The following is a 21,330-nucleotide window of genomic DNA, read 5'->3' as shown; positions in this document are numbered from 1 at the left end:
ATTTACTACCTACTCTAAATCAGCACTAAACCGCACGCATAAAGTTTTCCAGAGCGCACCAGCAGAACTATACTAATGATTATAAATGCGTCGGGAAAACAGCAAGCAGACTGACTCTGACCATTTAAAAAAACGTTTGCGTTCATTTTCTGATGCGCTCAAGTTCACCCACTGCGCAATGTGACGTCGTGGTGACGTCTTTTCCATATAATTTTTGAACGTCCAATTTCCGTCCATTGATGTGGTTGTTTCGTAACGACAGGCGACGTCTTTTTTTGACGTCTACCACACGTCAAATGTTGATGTCGGTGGAACGTCTTTTCCATGTCATTTTTGGATGTCCAATTTTCGTCTTTTGTAAGATAGAAATAAGGCAGATAGGCTAGGCTACCATGATTTTTTTATATATAAAATATAATTTACTTAAATTTATATATAATATGTACTTTTTTTTAATACTGCAGCATTTTATCTCCGGAAGGATTTTGGAGAACAAGTGAGCTTGCTTGCTGCCCAATGCTAACAGCTAGGTGTACTTTATTTACACACAGCACTATATAGCATGAACAACACATTCACCCGGGACCTACACCCAATTCAGCCTAAGCATAAACCAGAGCACATTCAACAAGTCAAAAACACCCTAACACACAAACATGGCCGAAGCCACTAGCCCAAACAAACTTCCCCAACATGGTGAACACACAGAAACCCTCCCGCAATGCATGATGGTCGTCAGCCGCCGCCCTGCCTACGCCACAATACAATATGAAATAAAAATTTTAATAACTTGATTATAGGCTACTTTAAATAAAATAAAAACTGTTAGGGAAACCTCTCGGGTTACTTTGCTGTAATTCTGTTCCCTGAAAAGGCGGGAACGAGATGCTGCGTGAAAACGCTATGGGAAACATCTTTTCATGTTGCCGGTTGTGAAGCATGTGTGTATCAAACACGCCAAATTTTTGGCTTTTATAACCTCGGTGGGTGACGTCATCTGATAAGACGCACCTGCAGGTTATAAATAGCAGTGAACCGGAAACATTCCTCAGATTGATTTGTCTGAACGGACGTCCGGTCACGTAGGCAGTGCGGCATTGGGACGCAGCATCTCGTTCCCGCCTTTTCAGGGAACAGGGTTACAGCAAAGTAACCCGAGATGTTCCCTTTCAAAGGCTACACTCGATGCTGCGTGAAAACGCTATGGGAACAAGAGTGCCAACGCCGCCGCACTGCAAGTGTCTGGACTCCAAGGTTGTGTAGCGTGTGCGCACAAGGCCGAGAAGGTCTCAGAACTATGTCTGGGTAGCTGACTCGAGGACCCGTGAGCCCGGAGTAACATGAACATCCAGACTATAAATGTAATAAATGTGTGCGAAGAGGACAACCCTCCGTGTTACACACTTGCTGCAGGGGAATATCTCTTGCTAGTGCAATAGATGAGGCGATCCCCCTGGTTGAATGAGCCCTGATTCCTAGAGGCGAAGTGAGCCCACGCGCCTCATGGGAGGGGGCAATAGCCCAGTGTAGTGGGGGCCACCCCCCCTTGCGGCCCCAGACCATGTAAAAGCTGCTCTGACTTACGCCACTAGCTGATGCGGTGGACGTAAATCTGAAGAGCACATACTGGACACAGTAAGTGAAGTCTTTCCTGCTCCGAAGCTGTAAAGGCGGAGGACAGAAGGCTTTAAAAACAATAGGGTGCATGTTGGCAAATGTGTGCAGAGAGGACCAACCCTCCGCGTCACACACTCGCTGCAGGGGAATATCTCTTGCTAGTGCAATACATGAGGCGATTCCCCTGGTTGAATGAGCCCTGATTCCTAGAGGCGAAGTGAGCCCACGCGCCTCATAGGAGAGGGCAATAGCATCTCTCACGAAGCTTGTGGCCCCAAAACATGTAAAAGCTGCTCTGACTTACGCCACTGGCTGATGCGGTGGATGTAAATCTGAAGAGCACATACTGGACACAGTGAGTAAAGTCTCTCCTGCTCTGAAGCTGTAAAGGCGGAGGACAGAAGGCTTTAAAAACAATAGGGTGCATGTTGGGAATGGAACTTTTGGAAGATAGTTAGTGAGGATGCAAAATGGCCCTGACTAGCCCAGGGGCAAAGTCTAGGCAGGATGGGGAGACTGACAGATCTCCGATCCTCTTAGAGAGGTAAGACCATTTAGAAAAACCATCTTGAGGGTCAGAAACCTGAGGCGCTGACTCTAGTGGTTCAACAAGGCCGAGGACAAATTTTTCCTGCAGAAACTCCAGCACTGAAACAATTCGGCAGTGGACTGGGTCTACCTGCTTCGTCATGCACCAACTCTTAAATACATTCCATTTGAGGGCATAAGCTCTTCTAGGGGAGGCAGCCCTAGCACTTAGAATAGTCTTAATTACGCTGGCTGGAAGACCAGCTTGACTTAGTTGGTCCTATTCAGGGACCGCCAAGGCGTCCAGACGCAGGGGCTGGAAGTCAGAGAGTAGTAAAGGGGACATTTGCTGATCTTGCGAGGAAAAGAGGTCCACCTCCACTACATGAAAATTTCCCAGAATGTAAATCGCCCTAAGGGACAGGAACCTGGTGCGCTAGCTATTTAGCGGCGCCCTGGCACCCTGGCGATTAATATATGAGACTGCCATAGTGTACCGTAGGATTGTTATATAACTTCGCCTCATGAACCTAGTGGCGACCGAGTTAACGACATCACCAAGTAGGCCGGGAGGCGAGATGGGGCATCAAGGAGGAATACACGATCCTTCTCCCTGATGCCCCTGAGATTCAACGACAAGTGCCTCTCCGCAGAAACCATCGCAGCCATAAAATGGCCGATAACACGAGCCGTCTGCTTTGTTGCACGAAGAGACTAGTCTGTGGCCCGGCGTAAGTCCAATACACCCTACTTTGAAGAGCCCCGCCAGTACTCAAGTCTCTCAGCAGGTCAGCCTGGTAGGCATGCAAAACCGCCATGGTGTGCAATGGAGCACCAACCTGACCTGCTGCCTGAAAAGCTTTTCTCTCCAGGGAAGATAAAAAGTCTACACAGCTTGAAAGGAAGTAATAGCTTTTCAGGAAGGATGATGTCCCAGAAGAGAGATAGCCTGGAAGCGTCTCTTCTATCTGGGTGTCTTCATATAACCCCGCGCTTTTACCTAAACTATATTTAAATAAATGAATAAGTTGATGGCAGGAAAACACGGGATGAATACAGCTTACTCCATGAAAGAGTTAACTCATATGGAGATTGCTAAGAGGAGAGAGGGGAGAGAGCGTCGTTGAGGCTCTGCCCCCCGGCCACCCGACAGAACCTGCCGTCTATGTTTTTATTTATTTATTTATTAATTTTAATTAATTTATTTTTTAAGTGCTTAGAGGCTATTACCATCTCCGCGGAAGCAAGAGAGAATGTTTATCCTTGCCAATTCACAAGAAGCGCCAGGGCACGCTTGAGAGCGGACAGAGGAATTTCCCGATCCGATGAGAACGCAAAACAAAGGAGTTTTTAAATCCGTCTCTCACAGCTCTGCCGGATGCACCAGTTTAAGCCCCAGGAATGCGCGGCGACTCGAGGCCTCATAAGTAATGTGAGGCGCGCGCATAGCACTTAATCAAAGCAGTAAAGTGTAAAGATCGCCCTTCGATATGGATTATACACACGGAGGGACATCTCGTTTAAAACTCTGCCATTATCGGTGAGTTAAACACTTATTTTGCTGGTAAGACACAACACGCTCACAACTAGGTGAAGACAAGAATCTGAGGAATGTTTCCAGTTCACTCCTATTTAAAACCTGCAGGTGCGTCTTTACAGATGACGTCACCCACCAAGGTTATAAAAGCCAAAAATTTGGTGTGTTTGATACACACATGCTTCACAACCGGCAACATGAAAAGATGTTTCCCATAGCATTTTCACGCAGCATCGAGTGTAGCCGTTGAAAGGGAACAGGAAAATGTAAAAAAAAAAGAAATAATTATATATATATATATATATATATATATATATATATATATATATATATATATTGTTTACCAAATAAATAAATAGTCATACAGATAATAAATCTTGTTTGTTTATAAATAATCTGTATTCATATGTATAATCTACGGTGGCCCTGAAGTGCAAAACAAATTAACAAAACTGAAAACAAAATAACAAAACCCAAAACAAAATAACAAATTCAAAACCAAATTAACAAAACGGAAAACAAAATAACTAATATCTGACTGGCCGAGAAGTGCAATACAAATTAACAAAACGGAAAACAAATTAAAAACCAAATAACAAAACCCAAACCTTTTTTTTTTTTTTTGGAAAGGGGAGTTTTGTTGTTTTGTTTTTGTTTTTGTTATTTTGTTTTCGGATTTGTTAATTTGGTTTTGAATTTGTTAATTTGTTTTCTGTTTTGTTAATTTGTATTGCACTTCTCGCCCAGTCCGATACAAACCTGAAAAGGTAGGTGTAGTTAGCGAATGATATGCTTACCGCTAATTAAACGAGACATCTGTCACTCAAGATATACAGGAAGTACTGTAGAAGCGGTAGATTTGTGAGTGTATAAATGTGCAAACATTATTGTGGTTTCAAATATGGCGTACTTACGGTGGCCTTGAAGTCAGTTTTGTTAATTTTTTTGCACTTCACTGCCATCATAGTTTAAAGTGAAGCAGAACACACAAGAAACAAAGATAAAGAAACAAGTTCCTACTTTCTGTATATCTTGAGTGACAGATGTCTCGTCCAATGGGTGCACGCCGTGACAGGCTGAAAAAACTTTTCTCCTCAAAAATGTGTAGATGAGGACTCAGATTAATGTGCAAAAACTATATAATAAAACTATATAAGACTACATGCCTTTATAAGACTCAACTTTTATTTAAGCGCACTCACAATTACGAAAAAAGTTTATGATTTTGTAAATGTTTGAAAGCAAATAAGGTGCGCTGTTCTGTATTGTTTTTGGTGCCCACTAAACATTGGACGTCGAATAGACGTGCAGATCATGTCTGTGTGTGTATCATGGGTTGTGTTTTAGGGAAACCATTTAGAGCTGAAGGAGCTCCGTCTCACTGGGGCTGAGGGGATTTCTGGGATTTAAAAACAGGAGATAACTTCATAAATGTAATTGTTATGAGGTTTCTTCAAAATCATACGACTGATTTAAGTTTATACACACACATGTATAAAGAAGAAACTTCTGGCTTTGGATAAAGTAGAACCTCATTGTTGTTTTCGCTGTAACAGTTTTTGCCTCTTTCCTTAATTAATAAATAATATTTGCTGAAAAGTTCACCACAGACTGTTTTCTTATTTTGCATTTTTAAACAGAACACAGAAGGAAAATTATTATTATTAGTGATTTACACAATATGAATTAAAAGTTATATTAAAGCAAATTGTATCAGGTGAAACTAATCTTTATTATTGATGAACATTTCTACTTACAAATCATATGTACTTCAACTTTTATTATTATTATTATTATTATTATTTCATTTTTTTGTAACATTTGAAATAAACAAATCATTAGTTAAAAGCAGGAAATAACTTTAAGAACTCAATAAGAAATATAAAGAATTTGAAAGTTTATGGTCACGAGTTGTGATTTTCAGCTCTGTAACTCATAAAATCAATCAATATCGCTCCTCGCTCATTAGTTAGGCGGCCTCCCCTTCAGATATGCGAAGGAGCGGGGCCGCGGAATTAGGCACATGAGCTGGTGAGCTATCCTTGCTAATGATCCCGGGCTTGCACCCTGCACTATAAAATACTCGGTGTTTGTTGGGTTACAGGGGATTTTACTACGCGGTGTGAGTACGATGCGCGCACAACAACGTGGAAGTGCGGCATGCAAGCGGGGTGAATGGAACGCAGCCCAGGAACGTCAAAGGTGAAAGGGGCCGGTCCGGCCATAGCGGAGAGCAGAGTCAGCGGTGAGCGCACCGCGCACACCGCGTAGTAAAATCCACTGTAACCCAGCAAACGCGGAGTGCAAGCCATCATTAGCAAGTATTCCGTCATGTCATGTGGGCATTATAAGATTTGTATTGAAAACTTCTAACTAAAAAATGGCAGCTGGCACGCCTAAAATAGACGCAGGTTATTTTTAATAGTCTAAATAAAAATCCTCCTCTTTAATTTCCTATAGCCTAATTAGCGCTCAATTGTACACAAAGTTTTGCCGAGCGCGAGAAATTTTGTTGTGCTAAATAATATTTATGCAGTATAATCATTACCTCCTATTCCTATTAATTTTAGGTTGTTGTTCTTTTAGTGTCACTATAGTGCTTTACAATGCCAGACAACATTCAAATACAAATTATTCACCCTCCCCAGGTGTGAATCAGCTGTTCTCACCTATACATTCAGAGAAACTGTAATACACCTCTCCACTCTTTAAAAACCTCTTGAATCTGAGGCTCTTCTGGAGACTTTCAGTGATTTAAATTTGTGCAATTTTAATCTTCTGGATTCTAGATTCTAAAGTTGTCATTGTTACCTTTTTTAATCCTTGGAATGGAAGAAATTTAGATTTTCCTTATGATAGCATAAATTGCATTGTTTTAATCACTCTATACACAATATTCTTTGGTATTTTTATAAAAAAAAAAAAAAACAGGTTAAAGTATTAAAGAATAAACTCATTAATATAAACATGATTGCAGCTGCACTACTGTCAGAGCGACTGCTAGTGAAAACTAATCAACACCTTCTGACCAATCAGAATCCATTCACTCACCGTCTGCATTAATTAACTTATTTTTTTTGCTGTTCACACTGACTCACACACACACACAGGTCCTGACAACAACACCATCATCATCATCTCTGGTGTTATTGTGGTTCTGCTGTTGCTGCTGATACTCGGAGGAGTCATGTACTGGAAACACAGAGGTACACACACACACACGCACACACACACACACAGAAAGAGAGGGATCTCATACTCTGTCTGGTTTGATTCTGTAGGACAGAGACGAGGACAGACTGAGACAGGTGATGGACAAACAGGACAGAGGACACAGCTGAAGGAGCAGGTGAATAAACACATCCACTATGGTTCACTAGCAGCTTGTGTTTTATCAAGAAGGGTTGTGTTTAATGTGTGTGTTATTGTGTAGGATGTTCACAAACCTCTACATTTAGAATTATACAGGTGTGTGTGTGTGTGTGTGTGTGTGTGTGTGTGTGTGTGTGTGTGTGTTTGTGTGTGTGTGTGTGTGTGTGTGTTTGTGTGTGTGCACAGGACAATTGTTTTTGTTGCTGATTTCTGCATTTAGTTATGTATGTATGTGTGTGTGTGTGTGTGTGTGTGTGTGTGTGTGTAGTATGTGAATTGTGTCTAATGTTTCATGTTTTCTTTTGTACAGAATGATTCTGATGTTCTCTACTCAGCTATGAATTCACAAACTAAACGCAATAAAGCAGAAGAAAAGGTGTGTATCATTTAAAATTCAAGTTTTTGTACTCTGTGTGTGTGTGCGTGGGTGTGTGTGTGTGTAATAACATGGTTTTAATGTTCTCCTCCTGCAGGATGATGTGACGTACTCGACTGTAGTCCACAGTAAACCTGTGAGAGCAGCACACACTCCAGTGACATCAGACGATACTACAGTATACGCCAGCATTAAAACTAACTAACACACACACACACACACACACACACACACACACACACACACACACACACACACACACACAAGAGGACACATATAATAATACATATTATAATATTTTTTAGATTTTTGCTTTGTGCTATTTCCAACTGTCTAAAACCTAAAATAAAAAGCATATTGTAAATAACAGAGTAAATGTCATTGCCTGGTAAACATCAAAGTCACACACACACCTAGTCTAGACCTGAGTAACTGAAACAACCACAGATCATAACACTGTCTACAGAGGCTTGTACAGTGGCTGGTACAATAATGGCTTGATTGATTGATTGATTGATTGATTGAGTGTGTGGGTGTGACTGATTTTTATGCTGGTCAGACAGTAATATTTGCTAAATTTTAAAAAGAATAATTCATTTTTTTCTAAATATTAATATTTAATTTTTTATAGCGTTGTTATATTTTGCGTTATGTTTAGATCTTTAAAGCAGCAGTTTGATCCACATATCCAGCTTTAAGCTCTCTGGTGAAACTGTGTGTGTATCATGGGTTGTGTTTTAGGGAAACCATTTAGAGCTGAAGGAGCTCTGTCTCACTGGGGCTGAGGGGATTTCTGGGATTTAAAAACAGGAGATAACTTCATAAATGTAATTGTTATGAGGTTTCTTCAAAATCATACGACTGATTTAAGTTTATACACACACATGTATAAAGAAGAAACTTCTGGCTTTGGATAAAGTAGAACCTCATTGTTGTTTTCGCTGTAACAGTTTTTGCCTCTTTCCTTAATTAATAAATAATATTTGCTGAAAAGTTCACCACAGACTTTTTTCTTATTTTGCATTTTTAAACAGAACACAGAAGGAAAATTATTATTATTAGTGATTTACACAATATGAATTAAAAGTTATATTAAAGCAAATTGTATCAGGTGAAACTAATCTTTATTATTGATGAACATTTCTACTTACAAATCATATGTACTTCAACTTTTATTATTATTATTATTATTATTATTATTATTATTATTATTATTATTTCATTTTTTTGTAACATTTGAAATAAACAAATCATTAGGTAAAAGCAGGAAATAACTTTAAGAACTCAATAAGAAATATAAAGAATTTGAAAGTTTATGGTCACGAGTTGTGATTTTCAGCTCTGTAACTCATAAAAAACTGTTAGTCTGTTAGCAGGAGGCACTAAAGCAAAAAAAAAAAACCCTTCTTTTTCTTCCTCTCTCTCTCTCTCTCTCTCTTCCCTGAATCCAATCAGATGCCAATCCCACCAAAGTTATGTTTAATATTTAGTCTTTGTTAATGTTTAATCCACTTTTTCACCTTTGTAGAAACTATAATCCACTATTCTACAGGTCATTGTGTAAGTCCTGTATAGACACTGGAGTATTAGTGACTGAACTCATTTATATAAACTGGGATTTGCAGCTGCACTTCTGTCAGAGATGCTGTTATAGAACATTAATCAACCCCTTCTGACCAATCAGAATCCAGCCAGTCATCTTATGTTACTTTAATTACTGCTGACAATGACTCACAGACACACTCCTTTATCATCATCATCATTATCATCATCATCATTTGCGGGTCTGTTTAAGCAGGTGAGTGTGTCTGAGTGATGAGGACAATATGTTTTGTTACTGATTTGTTCATTTAGTGTGTGTGTGTGTGTGCGTGTGTTAATATTCTATTCTTGCAGGATGATGCAATATATTTTGAAAGCAAATGAGTTTATTTTAAAAACATTTTGAGATTTCTTTGATGTGATCCATTTTGTCTGTACATATCTGTAAATGATGAAAGCTAACAGGATTGGAGGTTTGGATATAATCATTTAATTTTTAGGTTTAGCTGAAAAAGTGTTTGTGCGTTTTTATTTTATCAATAAACAATAAACGCTGAAAAATTCCCATGGTTGGTTTTCTTATTCTGCATTTTTATTCAGAACACAGAGTCCTACAGAAAAACTTACAGCATCCTCACTAGCAGAGGCAGCGCTACCATTAGACAAAAGTAAGCGAGCGTCTAGAGCCCCAAACTGCCAGGGCTCCCTGTCTTAAGTCGTACTTTTTTTAGCAAGCACTTACATTTTTTTTGTAAGCACAAGTATTTTAAGCAACCACTCACAACTAACATCTGAAATTATTAAAAATCCACTTGCTAAAACAGCAATAGAATAATTGCTGTTTTGTCATTACACCAGGCAAGTTGTTAAAAAGTTTTAGTCACCAGATCCAACACATACTACAACAGTGGAAGGTTATTTACTGCAGTTTGATTAAGGAGCGGGAGATGTACTACTACAACCATGGCACGGAGTTACCCAAGTGATGCAGAAAAACTGAAAAAACGGGAGGAGAACAGACAATTAAAAGAGTCTTCGACAAAGGTAACAGCGTTTTTTACACCAGTGCAGCAAATAGGTACTAAAAACTCTAATAATGCTGATAGCAACAAAGTCGGGCAAGACGACACTGCTGTTACTAGCAGCACTACTTCTGTTGATGAGCAAATGTTACCACAATCAGCAGCAACAAGTGATGTGGAATCAATTCGTGTGGAAATGCTGAAACAATGAAGCAAATATCCTCTGTTGTATTAAGTGACAGTGTCAATGCTGGTAGTGTAGTGCAGGAGTCTATTGCTGGTTGTTTAAGCTATGCTGACACAGAGAGCTTTAATGCACACATATATAGCGGATGACAACAAGCTGGTTCCTCCATCCCTCCTAATGAATGTGTTATACTTAAATATGACCCAGCATTATGGCCCAAGGAGCTTACAGACAAGGAGCACTGCTCATTGGTGCTGAAAGGACCAGGAACAGAATATTTCCTAAAAAAAAAAGAAGGGCGCAGATTTACTAATAGTAACTACTACATACAATTGAAGAATGGATAACCAGATCCTGGCTAATGTACAGTGAAAAAAATTATTGTGTTGTGTGCTTGGAGAGCGGGCACACTCTATCACACAGACTAAAAACATGCACAGCTATAGATCAGCTGCATCAAGATAGAATTGCTCTAAAGGTAAACCACTGGAAAGAGAGTCTATGTAGAATACTTGCAATTGTTTACCATCTAGCAGAACGTTGTATTGCATTTCGTGGAAAGTCAGAGAAGTTATTTGAGGCTGGCAATGGGAATTTTCTTGGTCAAGTGAAATTGATGACTCAGTTTGACCCTGTTATGCAAGAATATTTGAGAAAAAAATCAGGCTAAAGAGGTCAGTGACACTTATTTTATCAAAGACATTCAAAATGAACTCATCTCCCTTGCAGCAAAAAGTACACCTGATGCAATTGTCCAAAGAGCTAAGAAAGCCAAATACAGTAGTTGATCAATTGGAATGGTTATTACCGTCGCGCTCACCGCCGCGTAAAAACGTCAGCGGCCAAAATAAATCAGTTGCATTTCAAAGTAATTCGTAAAATGGCTGCCAGGTGGCGCAAAGTGACATTTTCGCTCGTTGCCGTAAATACAACAGTGACCGTTATACAGCGTATCTCTGTATCTGTTTATTGTTATTTAAGTTCTGAATTATTTCAGGTACTTTAAACACATTGTTGGGTTGCTCATGTTGGCTCATATGGGATGTAGTTTACAAATGAACACCTGGTTGGGTTATTTTGACCTAACAACTGGTTTATTCATTATTCTTTCCTTTCTCCAAATATCAGCCTGCAGAATGTTTGAAATATTACTGTTTATTGTGTTACAGGTGTAGTTTTAAGAGTTGTTTAGACAGGAATGCGTGTGTATACAGCTCAAAACCTCCATCAGTTATTAAAGATAGCGGCTATTTAGAAAACATGCCCAGTGATTTCTGAGCTTCAGGAAATCTCCCGGCGCTCTGCGCATAACACCGGGCCAACTCATGTCGGAAAGAATTTATAAACGGTTTCTAAACATGGGCTATTGTTTTTTTACTTATAATATTTGTTAATTTAATTTAAATGAGGTTTGGGCTCAGGACTTCGACTCGGCATCGTGATTCTCCTCTTTAATTTACTACATAGTTTTAATCAGCGCTCAGCCGCATGCATTGAGTTTTCCAGAGCGCACCGGCAGAAGTAGACTAATGATTATGAACGCGTCGGGAAAACAGCAAGCAGACTGACTCTGACCATTTAAAAAAACGTTTGCGTTCATTTTCTGACGCGCTCAAGTTCACCAAAAACAATACAGAACAGCGCAGCTTATTTGCTTTCAAACATTTATAAAATCACGTTTTTTCGTTAGTGTGGTGCGCTTAAATAAAAGTTGAGTCTTATAAAGGCATGTAGTCTTATATAGTTTTATTATATAGTTTTTGCCCATTAATCAGAGTCCTCATCTGTTACATTTTTGAGGACCATAGTTTTTTTTCAGCCTGTCACGGCGTGCGCCCAAATCAATATCGCTCCTCGCTCACTAGTTAGCTCCTTCAGATATGCGAAGAAGCGGGGCTGCGGAATTAGGCACGAATGGTAAAGAAGAGCTCTCCTTGCTAATATTCCCGGGCTTCCAATCCGCGCTATAAAATACTCGGGGTTTGTTGGTTTACAGTGGATTTTACTACGCGGTGTGAGTGAGACGTGCGCACACAACGCGGAAGTGCGGCATGCAACCGGGGCAAATGAAACGCGCCCCAGGGACTTCAAAGAAGAGCCAGCGCGAGCAGACGGAGGCAGGAGCTGCTGTCCGCGGATGGCCGTCGTACTCGTATTTTATAGCGCAGGGTGCAAACCCGGGATCATTGGCATGGATGAGCTATGTCCAGCTCTGTACCAGCATGTCATGTGGGCATTATAAGACTAAAAAGTGGCAGCTGGCACGCCTAAAAATAGACGCAGGTTAATTTTTTTATAGTCTAAATTAAAGACCTCTTTAGTGCCTCCTATTCCTATTAATCCTATTGTTCTTTTAGTGTCACTGTGTGTGCTTACAATGCCAGACAACATTCAAATGCAAATTATTCACTCTCCCCAAGTGTGAATCAGCTGTTCTCACCTATACATATTAACCTATACGTTCTCACCTAAAGTGTTTAGGTGAAATTCCACCTATACAAGTGTGACAAATATGCAAAGAAAAAAAATAGGAAGGGGCAAATACTTTTTCATGGCACTTCACATGTAGTCAGATTGTTCCACTGGGCTGAAACTGTGGCAGGTGGAGTTACTATACACACTTACTATACACTGATATGAATAACTTTGAATGATGAATGCTACGTTAATATGATCTCGGGCTTGCTCCACATTATAAAAGCAAAGCGCGGAGATGGAGATCAGGGAAGTACGTGATGTGGTGGAAAATAGGCAGTGGCGGTTCTACACTGAATTGCTCCGCGAGGAGACTAAGCGCCACTTCTAACCAACCAAACCCCCTGTCTGAAGTCTGCTCGGTCTTGTTAATTTGTTTTAAAACCCCCAATTCTGTGAATTCCCCCAGCAGCGAAACAGGTTTGATGACTTCACACCTGTTGTAAAGGTGAGAATGGGGGATTACAGTAACTGTGGGTGCGCTTCACCTCGGAGCGCGCTGTCATGTTGTATTCAATGAATAGACTAAAACAAAATCATGTTTGCTTCAGCATTGGAAACAATATTGTATTAGGCTAACTTTATTAAAGATTATACACTTTTGTATTCTTTGTCCAGGTAAATTTTTTGTAAGGTTACGCGAAAATAAGAAAAAGCTTTAGAGGTAAATGCTGTGAAATACTTCAAATGAACAGATTCTGTCTATAACAGGTCAGGGACAGTGAGGCTGGATCCAGCAGCGCACCACATCCCACATCATAATACATGCTGATGATGACCAACACGTCTCCCCTGATCTACCAGAGCCAAGTAAAAAGAATGGCAATCAAACAGAATAAAATTAGTAGCAGCATTAACTTGTGCTAGTTATTATGATGGTGGTCAATATTAATTGAAATAATGTTTCTCAGCATTATTTCGTGTTAATATTGACTACCATAATAATTAAAATAAGTAACTAGTTTACTAGCGTGAGCTACTGCTGCTACTGATTTTATTTCAGCTTACCTGTTCAGTTTTATTGCCATTCTTTTTAAAATATTGTCTTTATAGATTTATATGTTGTTTGTCTTGATGTTCTTGATGACCCAATATATGTTCAGTGATACTTAAATAACATGTTCAGTGATACACAAATAACATGTTTAAATAGCATTGATTTCTGTATTGTGTTATATTTTTATACTAGTAACTGGTGTTAAAAATGTATCTCCACATTAATGAGCCAATGTATTATGGTGTGGGCTGCTGTGGGCCAGGAAGTCCAGGGCCACTTTTTGGTCCCAGTCCGCCCCTGTAATAACGAATGGAGAAAGCGCAGTCAAAGCCCGGGGATTCTGTGTTCCGCGGGGGCCAGTCGTAAATAGCTGACACTCAGTGACAGCCAACGAAATTGAAGCATTTTTGCCGCTTTCCACGTGGTGTGGCGTTGCTTAAATAATATCTGTATAATATCCGTATATCCTATAAAATCGTCCAGACCCTGGTTCGAGTCCCGCTCTGGGTGAAAATGTAATAAATGTGAATCCTTTGTTTTACACTTTTTGCTTATGATAATCATTAAATTATAGCAACTGTGAGGTGAGTGCTAATGTGTTTCATAGCTTAAGCAAAAAAAAATTCTGAATTGCAAACATGTATTTAGTACTGAAGCATAACTTGATAATGTAATAGCTATATCGTGGCATTTTAGCGAATAGCACCGGCATTTTGAGCACTGGCTGGGAATCGAACCCGGGTCTCCCGCATGGCGGGCGAATCACCTACCACTGAGCCACCAGTACCCTTATATATTCGGAGCGCATAAAAACAATAAAACAATACTGTTATAGGCTAACATCATACATCTTTGTAGTCCTTTTGCACACGCGCGGGTGCGTTACAATAATAATAATAAATTCGGAGAACTACTACTACTAATAATAATAATTCTGAATGAAAATTAAGAATAAATACATAACAGTTTGAGCTTGACACGTTTATGAGCTCTGTCGCTTGCCGTCAATGGGCGCCTAAGAGACATAACATTTTTCGGCTTCAGTAGACACACAATACTTTAGACTGAAACACGACTGCCCCCTACAGGTATTAAAGGGCATTTTTACAGCTTGCCGCGCGCAGCCGCGGCAAGTCGTGGGATCCCTTTTCCGAAAACGTGCGTTTTTAAAGGCCAGATCTGTATCTCCATTCATGAACATTTTGTTGGATTCCTTCAGGCACATGAAACAACTGGCAAAGGCTAATGTGAGTCATTGTTAGAACACTTAGAAACACTCGGTTTGGACCTTTACAACTGTCAGGGCCAGTCATATGAAAATGGGAGTAATACACAGGGAAAAAATCAAAGGGTCCAAAAGAGAGTGCTGGAACTACAGTAAACAACAAAGGATTATGTATTCCTTGTGGAAGTCATACACTGAATCTTGTTGTCAGTGATGCAGCCAAGTCATCTGTGACTTCTATGAGCTTTTTTGGTCTGTTACAGCAACTTTACACTTTGTTTAGTTCCTCAGCTCACTGCTGGGACATTCTCAGGGAACATGTCAAGGATCTCTCAGTGAAGGCAATATCAACAACCAGATGGAAGTGTTGGGTTGAAGCTGTTAAAGCTGTTCGATACCAGCTGCCTAAAATATATAAGGCTTTAACTGCTCTGATGAAGTATGCTACAGAGAAAATGGATGCAGAAGTTCTTTAAACAGCTGGAAGCCTCCTCCGGGAGATGCAGAGATGGCCATTTATAGTAAGTACCATTATATGGTACAATGTATTGTTCCAGATAAATAAAGTCAGCAAGATCCTTCAGAGCCCCAAAATTTCAGTTGAAACTGTGAGGAGAACTATGGCAGTTCCAGAATTTCTTTAGGAATTCAGGGACCATAGATTTACAGTATCTTGCACTCAAAAAAATAACTTGTTGAATGAACGTAATTAAATTATGGAAAGAATTTCCACCTGATTTAATGGCTTTCTTTCAGCATTAAGCAATTTTGTTGGCCCAACTTAATGTTCTTAGGTTCAGTCAAATTAATTTTATTAGGTTCATTTAACTTATTTACTACAGCTGTGTCCAACATAATTTAATACTGTTAACATAAATGAATAGCGTTGGTACAACACATTTTTCAGTTGTAAATTAAGTTGATCTAACTCAAGTAAATTTAAATTTCAAGACCTGGTCAACAGAATTCTGTGAAGGAAGGAAGCATAAGACAAACGGGATAAAACAGATATTTTTATTTTACACCAGCAGCAACTTACAAATGAAGTCTCAATTTGAAAAGATGTACAAAACATAAAACACCACAAATAAGTATTAATCATAGAAAAAAAATTTAACACCAACAGAAAGTTTTGTACTTTATAACTGTCCGTTATGACTTTTAAATATGACCGTTAGAGACGGTTGGTCAGGAAACTCCTGAAGTCAGATGCAGACAGGACACTTTCACTCACAAAAACTCCTGTGAAAAAATACAGAGATAGATTCAATTAAAATTCATGATACTTAATTTATCAAATGAACAATATTTATACTTTCTTCCTCTCGCTTCACAACTCATGAGAACAGACCGAAACCAGAACCGAACCGCAGATTAAGCACGCGCATATAACCGTCGGTATTTTAAGTGTGATTAAAAATACGATTAAAAATAAGAAATAGCTTAAACCAAAATAACGTGACTAAACGTCGCTAAACAGCAGGTGACATTTATGTTCAGTATTTGGTTTCTATTTAGAAAGACGGAAATTAATTCCTGCTTACCTTTTCCACACGCCCGCCAAACGTTTGTCTTCTCAACACGCTGTGTTCTCTTCTCGAGATATTTCCAGTTTTGCTATTTCCGGTTTTCCTAGTGACAAGATCTATTTGGTTTATCTCAACATGATTAAATCTAATACATGGTAAGTTGTTGAATTTCATGTAAATACAACATAATTTATTCATGTTCATCTTGAAAACATGAAATTATTATGTACAAATCACATATTACATTTTAGTACATGTAACAGGTAGCCATGTTCATTTTTTTGAGTGTGGTTATATCAGATGCCAGGGAGAAAGCAGAGAAGACTGAAACAGAGATGAGCTGGCCAGAAATGCATCAGAGAAAAAAAAAAGAAGTTTGACTATGATGAATAAGTTTAAAATTAAGTAAACTGGTAAAGAGCAGTTCAAGTTCAGTTCTTTCAGTTATTAGATACAGCACTTATGACAGTAAAAGAGAGATTTTTACATTTAGAGAGCATCAATAAATTGTATGGCTTTCTCTACTCGACTGATATCATAAGACTGGAAAAATAATGCAAGATGTTGATGCTGGTGACCTGAAGCTGGAGATCAAGAGTGGCATCAGATCCTTTTCCACACATCTCCACACCATCTGAGATGCTTAATTACATATGGGTCATTCTAGAATTGCGGGTACATTTTGCATCTCCGAGATTAACCTTTTATTATTTTTCAAAAACAAAAAATGTATTAAAAGAGTTTTGAAAAATTACACAAATTATATCAAGCTATCACTAAAAATAATGTTTATATGTGTATTTAGGAACATTTTGTCATGTAAATATTAAATTAAAGACTCCCTCTATACCTATTTTTGACTGTCTATGCCTCCTGAATCATACATTCAGCTTCAATTATCAAAAGAAATATATAAAAATAAAAGTATTAAAAAGACAGAAGAAGAAAAAGTAGAAAATATACAACCAAACAGACTGAATACAGACGCAAAGAAGGGAAGGCAGGTATAAGGATAAGAGGTAATCATTTTAATAAGTATTAATTGGTATTCTTTGTGTCGCTCCAATTACCTGTCATGGGTTTTATACTTTAGTGACACAACATACAAGACAGAGGCCTATAATCAAATATTAATCTGCTGATAATGCAGGAATAAAAAGATCTGTGATATCAGATATGTGAACTGACAATGAGGTACTTTCTAATTGTAGAAAAAACATTTGGTTGTGAAAAGGTAAATTTTAAAGGTAATGCATTAGTTACACAGTTAATATACTCAGCAAAAAAAGAAATGTCCCTTTTTCAGGACTGTGTATTTCAACAATAATGTTGTAAAAATCCAAATAACTTTACAGATCTTCATTGTAAAGGGTTTAAACAATGTTTTCCATGCATGTTCAATTAACCATAATCAATTAATTAACATGCACCTGTGGAATGGTCGTTAAAACTGTAACAGCTTACAGAAAGTAGGCATTTAAGGTCACAGTTCTAAAAACGCAGGACACTAAAGAGACTTGTCTACCGACTGTGAAAAACACCCAAAGAAAGATGCCCAGGGTCCCTGCTCATCTGCGTGAACGTGCATTAGGCATGCTGCAGGGAGGCATGAGGACTGCTGATGTGGCTAGGACGATAAATCGCCATGTCCGCACTGTGAGACGCCTAAGACAGCGCTACAGGGAGGCAGGAAGGACAGCTGATTATCCTCACTGTGGAAGACCACGTGTAACAACACCTGCACAGGATGGGTACATCCGAATATCACACCTGCGTGACAGGTACAGGATGGCCACAACAACTGCCCGAGTCACACCAGGAACACACAATCCCTCCATCAGTGCTCAGACTGTCCGCAATAGGCAGTCCATGAGGAGGAGATGCACTGCAGTACTTCAAGCAGCTGGTGGCCACACCAGATACTGACTGGTACTTTTGATTTTGAGCCTCCCTTCATTCAGGGACACATTGTGAAGCATTTTTAGTTTATGTCTTATGGTGTTGACTCTTTTAGTGTTCATATAAATATTTACACATTAAGTTTACTGAAAGTAAAAACAGTTGAAAGTCAGAGGACGTTTTTTTTTTGCTGAGTATATGGTAAGTTTTTTTTTTTTTTTCTACAGGGCTGTTCTAGCTATCTGGATAAGATTGCTTTGGGATGACGAGTAAAGAGAAGTTTAAGGTAGGCTTTAAAAAAAAAAGCACTTAATGCAGAGGGCCCCATATCCATGTTTGCCTTGAGCCCCAAAAATTGCTAAATGCACCACTGCTCACTAGTCAATATTCATTATAAGCATATTCATATTTTTTTCTTTGATGAGACACACATTGAAACTGTTTTGCTATAGTTTAATGTTAAACAGCTAACAGCTCTACAGCATGATGGAGACTTTCCTATGCTACATAGATGATTGTAACATCTGCATAGTCTGTCCAGTTTCTTTACATCTTCCAGGCAGATCATTTACAGTGGAACCTCAGATTGTGAGTAACACACATGCACACACACAGCACCTGCGCACATAAACGGAAACAATTATCTGTCTGTATTATCTGAGTATTTTCACTCTTTTTTTTTTTGCATACAATTCTGCACATTTTGCACATTATCTTGTACATAACTGGACACAGTTCTACAGTACATTCCTTTTCAACTTTTCTATATTTTATTATATATTTTTAAAAAATATTTTATTCTAGTATTTTATTTTCATTATTTTATTATTTTTACATAATGTAAATTCTTTTACAGCTAAAGTTAAAGTTCCTATTTCTTTATATTTCTAATTATTAAAATTTTTAAATTTCTCTTATATCATACGGAATTTCCTTTTTGAAATTTTAGGTCAATAGCAGTCGTTCAAGCATTTCCCACGTATGTGACCAATAAAATTTGATTTAGAATTTTAGTTTACTTGTAATTAAAATTAGTATTAAAAAAGTAGATAACACAGGTGTGTTTTTACAGTATCTCCAGTCCTGATAAAAAAAGAACATCATCAACAGAAGATAAAGATGTTTAATAGCAGCAACAATCCTACACACTTGTATATTTATTTATTTGTACGCCTTAGATGTTTCTTTTCTTTTTCTGTTTTTAAAGTTGTTTGCATTGCTTAGTATATTTATGATTTAGCATGCTTATATTGAATTAAACCATTAGAACATTATGTGAGTGTATGGGTTTATCTTTCTGGGATTCTTGCTCTATTTTGCCTCCCAGTTGATTAAATAATGTTTTACAGTTATTTTGCCTCAGAATATCTCATAGGAATTGCACCCAAAGTTAATATTCTCATCACATTACATCACATTGTGTGTGTGTGTGTGTGTGTGTGTGTGTGCACGTGTGTGCATGTGTGAAAATATTCCTACCTCAGAGTCGTACATAAAAGTTTTTTTTTAAGCTTTCTACTCTTTTTTTTTTTTTGGTGAGGAATAGGACTGCCCTGAGGAAATTGTTTGATGTCACCTTTTTACGGCACTGAGAGCTGCAGTTGTCTTGACAGTTTTTTGTAGTTTTAAAAAGTGGAAAAGAAAATTATCAAATCAACAGCAGTTGTGTAAACGCCTTATGCACACAGACAAATTTTATAGATGCGTGACTCGGTTTCATGACGTTATCCTAATCAGACTGCTCCAATCACAACTGTTCAAAGCCTCTAATAATCTGTGCAGGACTGTTATAATCTGATCAAAATGATTTCTAAATAAAAGTGAAACTGGAGAGAGGATGAGGGTGTTTTGCTCTTATATTACTCGTATTTGGAGTAAGATGTAAAGAAGTAATAAAAGTAATATTCTGTCCTACTCTTACACCTAAAGGCAAAAAGTAAATGAAGGCAATTTGTGAAAGGATCAATGCCACCTGTCAGTTTGCCGCAGGTACCCTGAAGGGTGTGAAACACAGGGATGTTAATGAAGATGAAGTGCTGTTTATAATAGAGAATCTCAAAAACAGCTGTTTACATTCAAATAATTGAATAAACTAGTATGTTTAAAAGTATGTAAAAAGTATGTATAAATATAATTCTTTTAAATATGTGTACCATGGATGATGCTCACAGCTTTATGAATGCAGCTTCTTTTATGTTGATTTCACACTGCATGGTAGGAAAAGATTTTATATTAAATGTCTTTTTCATGTATTGGCACTAATGCCCCTTCAGGCTTGTAGAATTGGTGTCTGTACATGATGTCACTCCTGTTCCAGGCTGCGAGTACGGCTCGGCCGTCTGCTGAGGGACCTGGAAATGCTGCTGAACCAGAGCCCAAAGAGAACGAATTCCAAGCCCAGCCTGCAATCCAAGAGCCTACTGAAGCAACATAAACACCAAAAGCAACATGCTCGACTAAACCGGACCGAGGGGAACCCAACGTGAACCAACTGGCACCGGAGAGGCCGAGCACGGCTGACAAGGTTACAGAGTGCTCAGGTGTAGCGCTGAAGTCACCTGTCCTCTCGGTGATGGGTACGAGGGGCGAAGAGCCGCCAACTGGAAGCAGCAGCCACTACACTGTCACAGGGGGATGAGGCAGACATGGAGATGGAAGAGGAGCCCCTCTTCAAGACACCTAAAAGGAAAAAAGACCGCAAGGGAGGAGGTAAAAAACTCCCCAAAAAAGACACCGAAACAGAATCAGACAGTGACGGTTACATATCGGACTCTGTGCTGATTCTCACCCCTGAGGAAGAGAGAATGCCAGGAGTCCATACACAGCTTCTTAGAAAAGACAAAAGGAGGGTCAAAAATCAAACTGGAAGATTACTTTCCAAACAAGAGACAGTTCATTCACGACGTTAAATACTACAAAAAACACAAAGCTTTCATTGACCTAGAAATATTCAGAATAAAGAAATGGATTACTAAAATAAACAAAGAAATCGCTGAGGAGGACTTTTTAGAATGATTTTACATC

At 38.7% G+C, this 21,330-nt stretch overlaps 1 protein-coding gene and 1 long non-coding RNA gene across 2 annotated transcripts in view; both read left to right on the top strand.

The window, feature by feature from the left end:
* Positions 1-21,330, top strand: part of LOC128543559 (cell adhesion molecule DSCAM-like) — a 235,707-nt gene that overhangs the window by 1,806 nt on the left and 212,571 nt on the right. The gene's annotated exons all lie outside the window — the stretch shown is intronic.
* LOC128543623 (uncharacterized) lies at positions 6,740-7,431 on the top strand. Its single transcript, XR_008365757.1, has 3 exons — positions 6,740-6,888; positions 6,964-7,031; positions 7,365-7,431. It is a non-coding gene; the product is annotated as an uncharacterized LOC128543623 (long non-coding RNA).

The sequence above is a fragment of the Clarias gariepinus genome, chromosome 2, assembly GCF_024256425.1.
Source record: "Clarias gariepinus isolate MV-2021 ecotype Netherlands chromosome 2, CGAR_prim_01v2, whole genome shotgun sequence".
NCBI lineage: Eukaryota > Metazoa > Chordata > Actinopteri > Siluriformes > Clariidae > Clarias > Clarias gariepinus.
This window is presented reverse-complemented; position numbering and strand designations above follow the sequence as displayed.